General features: G+C 35.5%; 1 protein-coding gene across 19 annotated transcripts in view; it reads right to left on the reverse strand.

Moving 5' to 3' along the window:
- Window positions 1–18,196, reverse strand: part of TENM1 (teneurin transmembrane protein 1) — an 873,984-nt gene that overhangs the window by 307,316 nt on the left and 548,472 nt on the right. The window lies entirely within an intron of this gene.

The raw sequence follows: 18,196 nt of genomic DNA on the forward strand, positions 1-18,196 counted from the left end.
ACTGTTGGGGAAGATCCTGTAGTGTACATCAACATGGGATCCCAACCATACTGCACAAGGTTGCATTTTTTTTCTTTTAATCCAGGTTTATATTTGATGAAATTAATGAGACTGATCCATCATGCAGAGTTTGCACAGGGGTTTTGGAAAATTTCCATTTTTTAAAATGGTATCTTACATCAGTCTGATAGATGTGCATGAGGTGTGGATGTAAAACATCATCAAAACAGAAGCCTTACTGTCCCCGATGCAAATTCTCTGTAATGATGCCCAAACTGAAGGGTAAAAGGGAATCGGGATCATTTTTTTAATACTTACGAGCATACCGTGTCATTATACGTTTTTCTAAGTATGTTGGTACTGAAAAGTGATACATTGCACTAAAGTGACATACAGGCACAGTCTTGCACTTAGTCTGGGAACATTCAAATTTTTAAATAAGAAACGTGAAAGTGAGCTGTGAAACATGGATTAAAAGTTTTTAATTTCTAGAACAAAAGAAGGAGCCCGAACGTAGAGGAAGTTGTTATTCTGTTTCATTCTCAGAGAGAAGACCTGACTTTTGTGAAGGTAGGTTAAATACATTGAGGTGTAGAAAACTGTCTATGAAATTGCACATCCATATTATTACCATTTCCTGAACAGGTTTTGCCCCAGAATTTCTGCTAGAAACTGTACTCCATATAGTAGAGCCAAAAGAGATGTAACTGGAATTTCTGATGGGATATTTCTTTCCAGAAACTGTACTCCCAGAACCAAATGGATAGAGAGAAGCTGATTTTTTTAAAAAAGAAATGAAAACTGATGCATTTTCATAGTCAAGTTGGTGGAAAATGTACCAGAAATAGATTTGTTTACAGAACAGTTTCTACCGTGCAAAAGACTGAAGGCAGCAGCAGTGCCTTGTAGAATGTTTACAGGCTATGAAAAAGGAATCCAAACACGATACTGACTCTCTCTCAAGGCTCTCCATCACTACATGACACCGATCTCCTTTGTTCCTTTTTTAAATTTTCAAAGAAAAGAATAGGTTTTACAGTGTCATGTCTCACATTCAGAAAGAACTCCTGTAAATAACTGCAAACATTCTCACAAAATTCACCTCTAAGCTATCTTCTTCCAAGATGCCTACTGAAAAAATGTGGCAACAGGCTGTTCATGTGCTGCGGCTGCTGTCTAACGCATTGACCAAAAATGCAAGCAAGTTTCCTGATAAATTCTCGTGTACTTGGATATATCGATTATTCTAAACTTACAGCAGCAAAAAATATGCATCTTTTCCACAAGTGATGCTCCTTCCTTTGCGAGCTATGGGGAGAAGAAGGAAGCGCTGCGGTTCCTTGCTGCCTGGGGAGGCGTGTTCTGGCTGATTTTCCTATCCCATGAACACAAGGTGGTGCTGATGCTCCTGGCACCGGGGCTGAATCGCCACTTCCCAGGAAGCCTGGCTTGGGTGGTGGTCGCCGATGTGTAGCTGCAGTACCAGCAGCAGTACCAGCATTTCATGTGCCTTAAGTTAATAATAAGAAATACTATCTATTAAGATAAAAAATTTTGTTTAAAATTAAACTCTTGGTTTTTTTTTTTTTTTGATAAACTGGGGAGAGAAAAAAAAAATCAATTTCCAGCTGACATAGAGAACTTTTCTCTTCATTATTTTGGTTTGAACTCCAGAACCCTCCAAACAGGCCAATTGTATTACCCAGCTTCACTCCAATCCCGAATAAAAATGAATTTTAGGTCATGAATGAAAAGGCAAAAAAGATGTAAGAGCATCCATATATTTTCAGATCTTAAGAAAAAATGGAGAAAACCCATAAATTCACATGAAAGAAACATGCAAAATGTATAAATAAGTATACTCCCAGGTAATTGAAAGGAGCTGGAGGTATGAAAAGATTAGTTTAAATGCCTTGCTGCCTTTAGAGGGAACTTCTTTGGTACTGCAGAAAGCTGTACCTAAAGTAGAAGATTTGAGAAACCTTTTACTAAGAAAGATGACTATTAAGAAGCATTGTTGAAAAATATTCAATTGAAATGTTCATTCCAGACTATGAATACATGCTAAAAGAGGTTTGAGTCTATCCACATGTCCATTAGAGTGGAACTAAGGTAAGGCACTTCTGAAGAGAGATTAAACTTCCATAAAACAGGGATCGTTTCTTTCCCAAATGAAATAATAAACTTCTCATTGCATTGAAAGCTGACACTGGAGAAGATAAGGAACATAAAAAACAAAGGCATGTTTAATAGACTATTTTGGATACATTGTTTCATCAGTCTTATGGCTACCTTCCATTTTATTGTATAAATAGGAAATCCTAATCAGGATCTGTTTTCAAGTAATTTTTATAAAGACATAAAGTCCCTTCTTCCATATTTCTTTTTCAGGTTCAACTGATAAAGACATATTATCATGTTATGGAGAATTCTGAATTTCAGTTCAGTGCAATATTTTTTGAGGCAAGTGAACATAATTTAGGAAGGATAATCTACCCAGCCTTTTCCTGTTCCCTTATATTACATAATAATCCCCTGTGTTCCTGCTGCTTTTCTTCTTTCTTGTATTTCTGCTGATCTCTGTTGCTTATGTATTTACTTTTCCCTTAGGAGCGTATACAAAAACAAGACCAAAATATCTTAATCTCTTCAGCTTAATTAGACATGAAAGTAACTCTGGCCTCATTAAGAAATATCCTGAAGCAACAGGTAGAATGGAATAAAATGAGTTTGAAATCTGATCCCGAGATCAGCTTGTCAGACAGTCCTAGTTATTAAAGAAACCTGGGAAATATCTACTGTAGAGGAAAACTAAATGCTTAGTATAAATCTCAGTGGAAGAGATGACTAATTAGAGATAATTATACACAGATTTCTTGCATTAAAAGTGCTTTAAAACATAAACATTCAAATTTTACTTAGACTCCCAAGTGCTTCCTAGGAGGCAAGCTTGCAAAAAATTTCTTTTAAATTACGTCAAATTCTTTTAAACCAAAGGGTTTTTAAGTGGCATCTCACCGAAAATTGTGATGCTTTGAATTTTCTTGTTCACCTTCACTTTTGTAAGAAACTGCAATAAAATTTATGGCCTAAGCTAGTATTCTAATTGTCCCATAACAAAGGTAATCGAGAGTTGTGCTGGACTAATTTGCTACTGTTCTCTAGCAACTTCAACCCCAAAATTCACCTGATAGGAAGACATTGAACTGTCTTCAGAACTGAGGATGAAACTGTCAGAAAATTGATAAGTAACATAAAAATGGTGCTAAAAAATATGTTATCCTGTGAGGTGAAACCAACCAAACAAAATCAGAACAGAAATTCAACCCAAATGAAACAAAACAATTGACCCAAAACTTAGGATACAATCTATTAGCAAATTTCTGGAATACTTATTGAAAACTACAAAGGTTGCTGTAGAAGACTGTCAGATATCTTCATCCTGTAGCATCACTTATATTGGAGCAAATAGAGAATCTCAAATTTTTACAAGGGAATTACTTTTTTTTTTTTTCAGCTTTGTATTTGTTAGCAAAATCTCTCAAATGACTCCCAAAAAACCCTGCAGGTTGAAACTGATGGATGTGGAGTTTTTTGAGGTAGTAAATTAAGGCATCTTATTTCACACAAACATTTCTGAGGCTTACACCATTATCATGCAGGCGTTCAGGAAAATCTATATATACTCCTTTATTTAAGATTCAATGAGAAGGTTTTTAATCCTTTAAAATACTGTAAATTCATATGGTTCCTTTTGGAAAAACAGGAGCACACTTCAATCAACCATTAATCCATCCATCCATTCACATAGTTAGCTGTCAGTTTCTTTATCTTCTATTGCACATTGATGTCAGGAGAACATAGAATGCTTTTATTAACAGCTTGAACAGTGGGCAAAAGTGTACACTTGGCGAGTTTGTGAATAATACCAAGTGGAGGGGGGTGGTCCATGCACAGCCCTGGGATCACAGGACCCTCAGGAAGTTCAGCCAGGGGTAGCACAAAGTCCTGCACGTGGGTGCAGAGGAGTCATGTGCTTGTGCTTGTACAGTGCAGAGGTGAGGCAGGGCAGCAGGAGCACCTGGGGGTCCTGAGGAACAAACTGAACAAGAATTAGCAAAATATCCCTGAAAGACAGGGGGCTGGGCTGCATCCAGCAGGAGTGGGGAGCTGTGCTGTGCCTCTCTGCAGGATGTCTGAGTCCACACCTGACAGATGGTTTAGGGCTCCCCTAGTACAAGGCAGCAACTTTCTAGAGTGAGTTCAGCAGGCTGGGACAGGAAAAAAGGCAACAGGCACACATGAGAAATTACAGTTAGATATTATGAGAAATGTTTTCACCATGGAAATACTAGAACATGTTGCCTGGAGGGGTCTTTGGGAATATTCAAACTTGAAAGGTCCAGGCTCCAAGTAGGAGTAAGATCAAAAATTTCTTGAGATGCCTTCCAGCTTATTTTTTAGTTCTATGACCAATCACTTTTTTCATTACTCCAAAAGAAAACAGGATAAAAATACTTTCATATAAAACATTCACAATCACTCTATTTATATAACAAACTATTCCTTTTAATTTATTCAACCCATTGTTCCAATGAGATAATAATCCTGAATAGCTACAGAAAACACAAACATTTTTCAGCACTTCACTTGAACTTTGAAAAGTGAGGTTTATCTCATCATTGTCCTTCCAGCCCTTACTGTCTTCTAGTTATGGTCATTGCTATCAGTATATATTGAAAGAGATTAGTGATTCTGAGTGGGTAAAGAGTTAGACTATGCAGCTGGTCATAACAAATAGTGAGTGTTTAATCACTGTGAAAAGTTTTAAAATGAGCTGTTCTTCAAGTATAAAAATCTCAGGTTTTATCACTCGAATTGGTGCTTCAATACTAACCTTTTCAATAGCTTGAACTAAGAGCACATGTACAACCTAAATATTCTCACTATTTCTCTTTGCACTTGCTTACCATCAGAATATCAGTGGTGATGGGGATAGAGAGTCAACAAAAGCAGGGTGTGGACACCCATGATCGTACAAAATACACTGCAATGCAAGTAAGCACTGCAGGTGGCTATAAAAATGTCAGGAAAAGGCAATGAATTTGCAAGATTTGTCTTGCCAGTAAAAAGTGAAATAAGTAGAACACTGTGGCCACATTTGTTCTATAACTGGATTTTTTAAGCAGAAAACAATCTTTTTAGAAGCAGTCTTCAAGTCAAAATGGAATTGGACAGGAATTATTTATCAGACAGACAGTAATAATCTGTAGCTGGATGGTGTCTGAGTCTTACAGTACTATAGCAAGAAGATAGACAATTACAGAAATATTCTGATAATTCTTAATGGAGTTTGAGGGTGCCAGTTGCAGAAGGCTGGATCCCACATTCTGTAGCACATTTTTAACTAAAAGTTATGGGACGAAAATGTTAGTATTCAAGTCTGCTTGCTCTTCTCTGCTAATTTACATTTATATTCTTAATGTCTAGATTGAGCCTAGGGAAATTTAAAACTCTATTTCATTAATGCTAACTTTTACAGAAATCCCAATATGCATAGAAGTTCCTAGATTGCAAGGCTAGTTAGATGAGAATGCAGAAGCTAAATGTAATTGCTGGGTGGTTATGATAGTTAAATATGAACTGTCAGTTTTGACTTCTGAAATCTCTATAGACACCAACATACAGTTCTAAAAAATATGAAGTAACAGAACAATTAATTAAATTATCTTTAAAACAAGTATTTTGAGTTTACACACATTCTACAGATATGTTTGAAACTGTTACAGCACAACAACATTGTATTTGGTTTTTCAGAAGTTCGTGTGAAGAGTTAGATAATTTGATCTGTCCTTTTTTCAGCTTCTTAATGGATGGCAAATTACAAATACATGTGCAGCCATTTTTGAGGAGTCCAGACTGGGTCGTGTTCTGGCAGGTTTTTGTGAAATGCAGCAGTTTTACAATGCTAATTCAGCATTAATGGCACCCATTTACTGGCTTCCATCAGCTCTGAGCAGAAGGTTCTGATGCAACTTCCTTAAAAATAACCCATTTAGAGATCTGGTTGCAAAGATCTTGGTCACCTGAAGAAGTCTTTGCATAGATATTTATATATTTGTGTGTATACACAAATATATAGATATATATGTACACACACTTCTGCTTGGGCAATTATGGCCTCAAGAGGAATAAAAGTTGATAATTTTGTTACACAGTGATTTAGTGCCTTAGGTCTGCCTGCAATTTCTGCTAGGCACATTACTCCTCACCCGAAGTTCTGAGCTGCCTCAACCCTTTGGAAGCTTTTTAATTAATATGCATTAAAAAAAAAAAAAAAAAACCAAAAAAACCTAAAAAATCCACATTTTCTTTAAGTGATCACAAAATTCTGTTTGTATCCATTTTGCACAGGTAAAACTGCACCAGTATGAGAAGTAGAGAATCAGATGGAGAATAAATAAATTAAAAGTGATTATGAAATATACATGAGGCATTTATGAAAAACCATATTTTCTGCAAGGTAATATCTTATGGAATTTATAGTACAGTATATCACCAAAGAGAGAAACTGGAGAAAAGGTTAATAGCTGGACTAATTATAAATCCAGATATATATAATTCAGCCTCCTAAACACCATCACACCCTTGCACTTTAAATAAGAAGCTATAAGGGAAATACTCTTTTGGAACCTATTGGTCTTTTCTGTAATATTTATTAGTAAACTAGCATTCAATTAATTATTTATACATTTCTGACACCCATCTCATTTGTTTGATATCTAATTTTTATCAGTAGTACTTTGTAGACAAGCAAGTACTTCAGGAAAGCAGAATGTATTGTAAATCTGCAATAGCCTTTGGGAAAATGTATTGAGTATGTAAACCTGACTAAATAACACGTGGGGATATGGGCCAGTAAGTTAAACTTACAGTTTTGCTATACTTGAAGTAAATTTTAATGTTTCTGCTATTCATCCTAAGTGCAAAATCTTTAATTTCAATTTTCACTGTGCAGCAATGGATCAGAAAAACAATTATTCTCATGGGAATGAGAACAAAAGCACCAGAGAGTTCCCTCGTGCCTCTTTCACCTCAGGCTTCTTTATGTTTGTGTATGGGATGGGAAGAGGACAATCAGTTTCAAACAATCTAACATAATATTTGGCATGAAAACTAATGACTGGATGAGAAGCCTGTTTATAAATGAGTGAATTATGTGCAGTTCTGTTGTTTGCAAACTGATTGGCTCACATATGTGTTTAGATTTATATATATATATATATATACACACACACATAGTAGGGAGCCTTAACTTGGTAGAGAAATATTATTATATATCCTGTAGTCTACTGATGGGCTATACATGTAGTATTGCATCTCACAGAGCTTCGAATTTTAGAATTTGGAAAAATGGGACCTTAAGCCTACATACTATTTAAAAGAAACTAATATCTGGCTGTGAAAATGCATAGGAAAGGTTTCTGATGTGAAAATAAACAAGATATGTCAATCTTAGTAGAAAAATGTAGAAGTACTATGAGTCATGAGTAGAAATAATAATGAAATATAGGCAGAGTTGAAAGATAAATGGAAAAGTGCAGTAATACTTCTTAAAACTGTGCTTTGCCATGCAACATTGCTAAATAGTATCTATCTCAACAAATTTTACAGCTAAAGATAATATTTTGCTGATTTAAATGCATTACTTGTTTCCTCTTTCAAAGATCTTACATTTCTATAAATGCCACAATTCTCAGTTGTTTGATAATTTTACATAGTTGCCACAAAAAGATAACTTTTTTTTTTTTTTCAGAGAGCTCATCTGATGTAATTATCCTTTTGCTAGATAACCTATCAAATGCAGAAAGAGCTTCTGTTCCATAAAACTCTCAGTGGTCGTGGAGAGCAAAGAATTACACACATTTATTTTTTCTCAAAACTAATAAAAGTGACAACTAGCCAATCCTCTCAGTAACTGCAACTAAATGCAATGGCTTCCAGCCTTTTGGATTCACTGCTGGCATTTTTCCTGAATCCTATTCCCTCATCCTTGCTAGAGATAAAAAGCAGGAGGACCAGAACTGATGGAATGCAAACTGCAAGGGTCAAAGGAGTTACTGCAGCCAGTGGTGCTGGAATCAATCTTGGCTGAGGAGAAATAGAAAAAAGTCTGAGCCACCTTGCAGCTCCTGCTTCCTCACTGACTGATGATGTGGGAGTAATGCAAAAAATAAGTAAAGACTTATGGCACTGCTTCAGAGTCACCAACTTAGGAATCCAGCACTAAGTTAGACCTACTCAAATTAGGTCCTGCTCCCAGTTCGGCAGCTGGACCATATTCCAGACCTTATTTTTTCTTCAGTTAGAACAGCACTGGCACAAAGAACATTAGTCGATGTTAATGAAAAGTATGTCATGGGAATGTGAAAAATCCCTCTTGGTATTTTGTGTAAGAACAGAAGAGAAAAATGTAATAACTTTACAAGTATAGAAAATAACTTTTGATATTTAGCTGCATGAAGATATGTACATAATGTTTACTGCACAGATTCTTTTGAACCAATATACTATTCCTTTTAAGAGAAATTGTTAGTAATCTATTTTCAAGAAATATAAATTTTTCTTTCAAATGTGACCCAAAGAACCTCTTCAAAAGCCCATCAAACAAAACCAAACTTTACTCCAGTTTATAATCTTACACAGGCCTCCTATAAACACAAGCATTAAATCTTTATCTCATTACCTCTTTCCTTGTTAGAGGCTAAATGATACTTCTTTCCATTGTAAGAGGAATGAAGAGTATGCATTTTCTGAGCTGCTGAAGCTTGTTATTGAAATTAAGCTTTATGACACTGCTGTTTTCCATACTTGGACCCAGTCTATTGGATTTGTTTGGCTGCGTCCAGAAATAAGAAGGGCAAATGTCAATGCATTTTGAAAAGTAAAGGCAAGGAACAGGTTGTTAAATGGGCTGAGTTAAGCAATCTCCTAGGAAGGACACCTACTAATAAAAGTACTATTGCTTGTCCTAATGTGCTCCTCTTTCTGTGACAGTACTGTCCACACTCAACAATGTCATTTCCTTTTACATTTGATACTTTGCATCTTTGTGGTTTTCAGTAAGATTGATTCCTTTAAAAAGGCTGGATGGCAAAGAAGATCTCAACCCCTTCACTCATCCTTACATAAAAGAATATATATTTCAGTGTTTATGAAGTGGTGAGAAAGCAGTGCTTCTATTTTCCAAAGAATTCTTGTCAATTTTCCTTTCCACTTGTTATAAACCATATTGATGTGAACGCCTTCTGAAGTTACTCAGTCAAAAAAGTAATTCATTTCAGTAGAATGAGTTCTGAGGCACATCACTGCCCTGTAGACTTTCATCATATTCCTTTCTTCACATGAAAAATGAGTACATTTCTAAACTGCAATTTTAAATATTGAATAAGGCTACTGATATCAATAAGTTTGATTATTCAAGACATGAGCTTACAAAGTGTTGAACACTATTATTATCAAGTACAAAGCAAGAGTGTGCAGCCTTTTCAATGTAGCTGCAGCACTTTGGAGAATTGAACCCTAAAGAAAGAGAATTAACAGTTTACAAGAAATTAATGTAGAGAGATGGAAGCTAAGATATGGCCCTTTAGATTATTTAGATATCTTCATTTAGAAAGAGATACTTAATTTACATTAAAAATGCATTCAAACAATGATCAATAATTTTTATCACTTTAGTCATGTATCACATTTATTTCATAGTGTTCATATTCTCTTGGATCAAGGTGTTGGCAGCTCTGGATATTTAACACTTCATTAACACACAGTATTAGCGTGTAATAACAGGTTATACTGACAACAATATGCACTTTGCAATTTGACAACATTCATTTAGAATTAGTAACAGAGACTGAACTAGGAAGCGATTATATTATAAATGGGATGGCAGAGAAAACCAGATTTTTTTGTACTTTACTAATAACTTAACGTACAGATGTCAAGGTCCTGAGGAGCTTCTATGTTACCTTCATATTTTCACATAATTTCTATGGAAGTAGAAGACAAAGGAAATTATACATATGATAACAACCCTAGTTGCTTCTGCAGTTTGTCTGTATTTTACTATGCTAATTCTAGGAGAAAGAAAAAAAGTTTAGCTCTGTATCCCGTCAGTTTTCTAGTTGAGTTTCTTTCTTAGAAGTCAAATGAAACTCTGATGAGGAATGGGCACATATTTATCTTTCTGCTATATATGTATCATCTTGGATCATTAATGTTTTAACTAAAAAATGTCATTTTTTTGAACAGTTTGATAAATAGCAAATACACTTGTTTTGAATTAGGATTTCTGTTCTGTAAATTGATTTCAACATACTTAATATGTACTTTGATTCTTACAGCTCTTTATCTGCTCCTTTATTTCAGTAAAGTTTTCTTGCTTAAGGAGTACACACTGGATGTTTTGCCCAGGGTGTTCTGATTCATCTGATTCTAGTGTATTCCAGTGTGCTTTCCTATTCAGATAGTTGTCACAATTTGAAAATTTATTTTCTTTTCATCAAGACCTTTTCCTTTCCATGTAGTATAATTTTATTTACTTTTCCTTTTTCTTTTGTCTTTTCCTTCTGGTTCTTTTTGATACCTCAGTTAAAGGAAGCAGCGCTTTATTTAATGCTGTTGTCAACCATGGCTGAATATATTACTACAGTGCAAATTATTCTGCTTTCATGAAACACTAGAGGAATTGTAATAATACAAATTCTGTTAAGTCAATGGAATAACTTGATTGAATGACAGAAAACAATATCCTCTCATTTCAGTAATCTAGAACCTAAAATTTGATAGCAACACATCCATAAGCACTGATGAGCCTTATTTGCAGGTGAGTAGATAAAGGCCAGTAGAGAGCAGGTAAAACTCCAAAAACCTCATCTAACATTGTTTGCTTGGGCTGGTTTATGATTTAGGGGAGCTGCTTTAATTTGTGTATCTGAAAAAGTAAGACACTGAAAAATGGTTCCTTAAATAACATAGCAGGATTTTATATCTTGCCACTGTGATTCCAGATTACCCTACTTTATTGTAAATTTTTTTTTTTTAAATGTTACCTGTTTGTCAGGGTCAAAATTAAGTTAAGATCAAAATAAAATGTCATAAGCTAGTCAAAGATTGTCAAGTAAAAAAAGATATAATTTATTAGTTTTTATAATACCAATGTTTTGAAATTATAACAGCAACTTTATCTTCTCTTAAGGAGCACTACATAGAAGGAAATACTTTGTCATTAAAAATTTTAAGCTAGTGTCTGGATGTGACTGTAACTAAGGCTTTTACTTTGGCAGGAGATTGCAGAACTGCAAATGAATGCCTAAGTTTTGAGAAGAGATTATACGAACATCTCTAAATCTTGGATTTTTGTCCTCTGAGTTTCTGTATTTTGCCTAGAATTCTGGCCTTTGTCTTGCTATTCAGCTATGAATTAACTGTAATTTAAAATAATTCATCAAAAATTGCAATTTCATTTCTGATCCAATCTCTAGAATAAAATTCAGTTCCTTTTCTTCAATTTTATTGGTCTGACTGGGAGAAACACAACAGGAAAATTATTTTTGTCACTGAAATATGTATAGGAAGCAGTATCACTGAGTAAGCAAACATCAAATTTGTAATGACCTGGATGTGCTCCTAGGTTGATAAATGGTGCATAATAAATTGTACAGCTCACCAAAACAGTGGTGGCTTTTAAAGTGAAGTTCTTGCATGTATCACAGTTTCCCTTCAGCTTTTGAACAAAGGTGCACCTTGCAGTCTGCAATCCTCTTGAAAAATAATGCTGATCTGTAGTATCCTGAGAACAGATATGTTTAACCTGTGTCTTACTCATGCTGTGAGTAGTTCTGCTGCCACCAAAGAGCTTCAGTAGCTCTGTCAAGTCCTCTGCTAGTCTGAGTCATATTTACTCCATATTTTCAAAGGGTTTCTCTGATACGATAGACAAAAGAAAAGTCATAACAAGCAAGGAAAGATTTATACTGGCAGCTATCTGTTTGAAAGTATAGGCTGTTTTGTTCTTTAACTTTCTACAGACATTAATCTGCTTATTACAGGATTTCCCACTATTCTCTGAGAGCCATCGAAAGAACATGCCTTTTCAATACAAGCCATTAAAATCCATTTTCATGAGACTCTCAATGGTGTGTATGTTTAGGTATTTAGACTACATCAGAATAGGAAATAAGCATGAAAAAAAAGGAGTCTTCTCCTTCCTAAGGGTGAACAATGTTTCTCACCTTTGATCATGAGAACATGTTTCAGTTTATGGTTGGGAGACAGGCTCATTTTCTTCTGGTACTGATAGAAGCTATTCATCTCTGCTCTGGGAGTCACACAGCTGCACCTTCAGACAGAATGTTCTGTCAATTGGTTAAGGCAGCTGTGATGGAAATTTTTATCCAGAGGACATTTCAAATACAGAACAGCAGCCCCATGCTGACATCAGACATAAGTGCAGCTGAAGCCATGCAGCTGGCAGAAACAATGTGCCTCCCCACTACCTCTAGCCATGGCGTGCCACCAGCTCCAGTAACAACAGTTCTGTCCATAACAGCTGCTTCTCAGGGGTGAAATGAACTGCCTTTACATTCCTTTCTACTGTGTGGTAGACAAATAACTGACTATTAAATAAAATAGTTTAGATTGTACCATGTAAAGAAAATTAGTAAGTCTTGGTGTTGGTCTTCTATAGTCAAATAAACATAATTTTCACTGCAAGTGCCCCATCTAGACACAACCAATTGTATCACAGCAATACTTGGTGATGAACATATCCATATCATTAATACCATAGTAACTACTATTAAGAGAAGGTTTCATTAGCAGCTCTGATAAGGAGGATGTAAAAGGGGACAATGAGAAACTTTATCCTGTTTTTTAAACAATGACACTTGAAGGTCATAGCATGGTAGCACTGAGAAAACTCCAGTGCCATGTCTGCTCCCCAAGCAAGCAGATCTTTTGGTGCTGTGAATAAAGACTTCTCTCACGGCACTAAAATTTTATATTACTATATCATCTGTGATATGCTTCAATCTATAAATATAAATAAGTCCTTTAGCTTGATATAGCAGCAATGAATATTGAGAAGTGAATATCTTTCCATTACTATACTCAGTTTATTCCTTTTTGTTATCTAAGAATTCTGATCTGTATGCTTTTGCTCTTACTGAGTGGATGTATTCCAGTATTCACAGCATATTGATAAGTCTAATTTTAAAATCTATTTGTTACATCTATTCCTCCTCCCGCTTCCCCCTCCCCAATTTGTTATCCTTGTGGAAAATATAACACTGCAACTCTGAATTAAAAGATGAACATACTGAATAGTTGTTTTGCAGCAATATATTTGCACAGCAGTATCTGTGGTTGGCCTCTGAGTCACCCCAAATTAAGGTCCCATTTTTGCTGTGCACTGAGCACAGTAGAAGAATGTCTTGGGACTCAAGACAATCTCAAGCAAACCCTACAGGTATGAGATACACAGCTAACTTACCATTTGATGTCTTGCTTTACATTTATTGTTTGAGAGAAGTGATCTCCATGGATAGAGATGAAAATCCCATGAGTGACATGATCGGGACATGTACAGTGGAATCTCCTGGAGTCTCCCCACCCTCCACTCTTATCACTCCACCTCCTCTCTCGTGTGCTTTCTCACCTCTCCCCTATCCCAGCACCCCAGGTATAGCACAAAGCATTTTACAAGTCACTGCTGTGGAAGCAGGATGAAGATGTCCCACACAGAGAAGCCCCACCTGCGGCACATGCTGGGCCATGGCTGCAGCCCGTGCTGCAGCCTCTCCCCTGCTGCTCCCAGCCTGTCCTTCCACCCATCAGGTGACATTTCAGGGACTGTATTTCAGTGTTCCATTCAATGGCTGATATGCTTGCATTCACTTCAACCATTATGGAAAGTGCAGGATTTGGTCACAGCTGTTCGTAAGATTCCAACATTACAATACTAAAACTGTCAGCTGTACAGAAAAGCTTATACAGAGAAAATGAGTGACTTGACAAGTTTCAAAGTACTTGAAAAACTATGATTCGACTAACACTTAATCTGTATATAATTTTTTTCCAGAAGCATTCAGATTTTGCTGATATCAGAAGCTGATATCAGGATCATAAGGTGAACTGCATCCAATACCAGGAAAATTGCTGCAAAAGGGACTGATCGAAAGGATATATCACAAAGGAAAAAAATAGTTTCTTTTTTTATACATTGTTCAGATACAGAATGCTTTTAAAAAGCAACTTATTTCAAGTCCAGCTCACTAAAAAATCTCAGAAGGCTATCAAGACTTAAGTCTTATTTATTTCTTTTTTATTCAGCTAAACCTCGACACCATTTTATTTTATCCTTAGCTGACTGAAGGCTTTGTGTATTTCTTTAAACTCCATCTGTATACTAATAATGTCACGTCTGTTTTCAGGTTTTCAAGCTTGCTGCTAATGGAGACTTTTCATGGACATTCTGTACAGCATTTTCCATTTTAGTGGTAATGCTATTGACCTAAGAGTTTCCATCATGCACTAAAAAGTATTACAGGTATAGATCTCTATTTCTTTGTAAAGATCCATAATATTCTGTGCCAAAAAAGTCTCAAAGTCATGAAAAAATTACACCATCATGTTCCTATACAAAAACAGAAAGTCCTTCTAGAAGTGCAAAAGTAACATAAGTTATTAGAAATCTTATTAAAATATTACTGAAGTATTAGTGCACAACTTTAAATAGACTGTGAGTAGCTATTTTAAGAAGTAACTAGGGGATATTTTTAGATACCCAGCCTTCTAAGCTGGCAGTTTAAATACTTATATCAAATAAAGTTAATATTCTTGTGCTATAAAATCTCTTAATGATAGTGAGAAACAGGAAATAGGGAAGGAGGGTACACTCTTTCAATTTAATCCAAGTATTCCAAAAGAGAATTTTACATTAAATTTGGCAAGAGTTGTCTGGCATTTAAACAAGATGCAAAATTATGAATGCAAATTTTTATGCCACTTGAGAATGAATATAGTAGATACATATGCTTTATTTGAACTCAGTTGTAGTAGTAAAACTTATCAAAATTTGGGTTATATTAATATCAATGAAGTTTCAATGGAGTCAGAACCAAAATGTGTATTTCTTATTGGAATTCTGCCATAGAGATATTTAGGGTCAAAACCACAGCTGAACAAGGAGTCATGCCTATTCTTAGCTGTAAGGATCCCACCAAGGTTTATATGGGAAACACGACAGTGAGTCACGTTGGAATCAGCAAATGCCAGAGGTTCAGTATTTCATAGGAATAAACCTTCTAATCTTTCCACATATCATATCTCAAAAAAAAATGAAAAAATCAAGTGGAAAAACTGATTTACCAAATGTTATGTTGGAAGATCATGCATAGAGATCTAATTCACCTCTAAGTGTGTCAGGCTTAACTTTGAATGACCTGGTTTTGGCCAAATGTGTCACAACTTCAATGTTATTTAAAATGTGGGATATTTTGTGTGTGAATATTAGCAAAGCCCTTGCTGCTTTAGATAAGCAGATGACATTCCATTTCTCTTTGTTTCCCTCATTAAAGCAAAGAAGTTGAATATTAAGGAGTGTGGAGAATTATGTTGTCATGCATGTTAGTCTAGAAAATATAAATTCATCTCATAAAAAAGTCAAAGGATCAAAGAAGGTTTTTACTGTTAATTGGAAACAAAGTGTCAGCGGTGTCCTGATTTAAAGGGCACTCAAGGAGGATAAGGGAGGGGTGGGGCTTTTTATTTTCCAAAAAGGAAATATAATTAGGGTAGAAGAGGAGTTACTAGTATTTTTTTACTAAAATCCTTTTTGTTGCCTGTGTCATTCAATGTGGCATTCCTGATGTTCAAACTAATATTAAAACCAAAAAATATATTCTTGCAAATACACTTCAACATTAATAAAATTAATATTATTATAGCCAAGAGCACTTTGCTTTTAAATCTACACATTTAGTGCAACTAGTAGGTGTTTATTGTTCTCTTGGTAAGTAAGCTCAGAAATAGCACATTTAGCTTGTGGCTAATTAATAGACAAAAAATAACAGAGGATAACCTCCATATTTTGCATTCTTGTGCTCAGCCCTAATTGCAGCAGCAAAAATTGAGCCTGTGTTTCCTTAGCAAGCCTAGAAATGCTGGATTTCTTGCACACACACATGCACACAGCAGAGCAATAGAGTGAGGAAAAATTCTATGTTAATGTTTTTAATTAAATATGCAAACTGTAAACTCTAAGGGATAGACCTCTCACTTTTCTGATGAGACAACCCCTGTACCCTTACAAAACATAAGGTCATTACTTGATTTCCTCAAACATTACAGAAGTCTTCAGATACAGCTTAGAAAAGGTTCTTTACTGCAGCAACAGTAGATGTTAATTCTTATTTTCATATGAACAGAAATTTGATGAAAAAAGTTGAAAACCTATTCACCCTAATACACAGTGCTAAAGTCAAGTGGATATTGACAAACCTATCTGAAACCTTCCTGGTCTTTTTATATGATCTCAAATGTAAAGCTTAAAATGTTATAAAGTCATATAGTTTGGTCAATCAATTAAAATACTCCAATATGTATTTATTTGCATGGCAAAATCCAAAAAAACTATTCAGTATACTCCTCCACATGCCTCAGCTGAAATACTCTGAGAATAAATTAATACCATTTCTCAGTTCTTGATTTTACTAGAATACCTGTTAATAATATCAAGATTTAATTAACCTGAAATAGAATAGAATAAAAATAGAAAAATAGCATAAAAGTATAATACTACAAATCATTACTGCTTAGAACAGAGCCATGTGAACTTTTTTTTTTCAGTAGTAATGGAATTTACATGATTACAAGTGCAGTGGGTGTCATTAAAATTTCAACATTTGCCACCTTTTGTCATTGTAATTCTGCATATATTCAGGGGCAGTGAATTTGGAGGTCTTAAAAGCATCTGCTGCTTCTATATAAGTTGCAAATTTTATTTCATTATAAAATAATTTGAATGTTCTGCTGATAGGATTATTCTGCTGCCTGAGCTTGCTGCTGTCGCTTTTCTTTGAACATAGACCCTCTGGGGAAAAGTCACCCCAATGGGCTATTCCATTACTATTGTTCAAAACCAGGACATTTGTTTTTAATTTTAAAGTTTCAACTCCATTCCATTAAGCTTGCAAAATGGCAAGTCATTGAAAAAAGTCCCTTCTTAAAGACATGAATGCATGGGGAATATTTTAGGATATATATGAGTAATCACTCCATCTCTAGGTAAGCTGTAGACAATAGTTAATTGCTCAGCTCTCAGAAACGGGACTTTTTTGTGCATGCTTGGGTGGGGAATAGCCCTGTGTCTGTAAAGCAATTCAGCAAGAGTCATTAATTCCAGCATGACATGAAGCAAAATCTAATGTGGTTTCAGATTGATGGGAAATGAATCATTTTTTCTTGTCACCACTTGAGACACAGAACCTTAGAATCATTTAGGTTGGAAAAAACCCTTAAGATCCCCAAGTCCATAGGAAAACATGAAAGCCAAGCCCAAACTGGAGAGCTTAGGGAATCCATGCAGAGGAGCAGAAGATTTTAGGCTTTACTCCTGGATCGAGAACTGAGGGGTCTCAGTCAGGGGGAATCAGGGTGGGGCAGGGGCTGAGCCAGGGCAAAGCCAGGGAGACACAGCTGCTCAAACACCACCCTTCCCCTGTGCTGTAAGAAAGGAGACAGGAGCACCAGCATGGACTGCAATGTTTTCTGCAGTTCCATCTCGTGTGTTAGGGCTAGATGGCAACCAAGGCTTCAGCACTAATATCTAATCATGGTCGGACAAACAAATTCTCTGACTTCTCCAAGAGGGCCCTGATACCTCTTTCCAAGAGCACCTGCCTAGCTGCTGTTCTCTGATGAAAAGATTTTCAAAGTTTAGACTTCAAAATATGCTTTTCTATTCAGCCCCAAGGAAAAGATTAACAAAAAGGGAGTTTTTAACAAGAATGTAACATGAACTTCTTTAATTACTGCTTTCATATGTTTGCTTAGATTTAAATATGTAATTAATAAGATCAGTATAGTTAGAAATGTAAAAGATCTTTTTAGATCATCTTGTCCATCTTTGCAAGCA

This window comes from Taeniopygia guttata, chromosome 4A (assembly GCF_048771995.1).
Source record: "Taeniopygia guttata chromosome 4A, bTaeGut7.mat, whole genome shotgun sequence".
NCBI classification, from domain to species: domain Eukaryota; kingdom Metazoa; phylum Chordata; class Aves; order Passeriformes; family Estrildidae; genus Taeniopygia; species Taeniopygia guttata.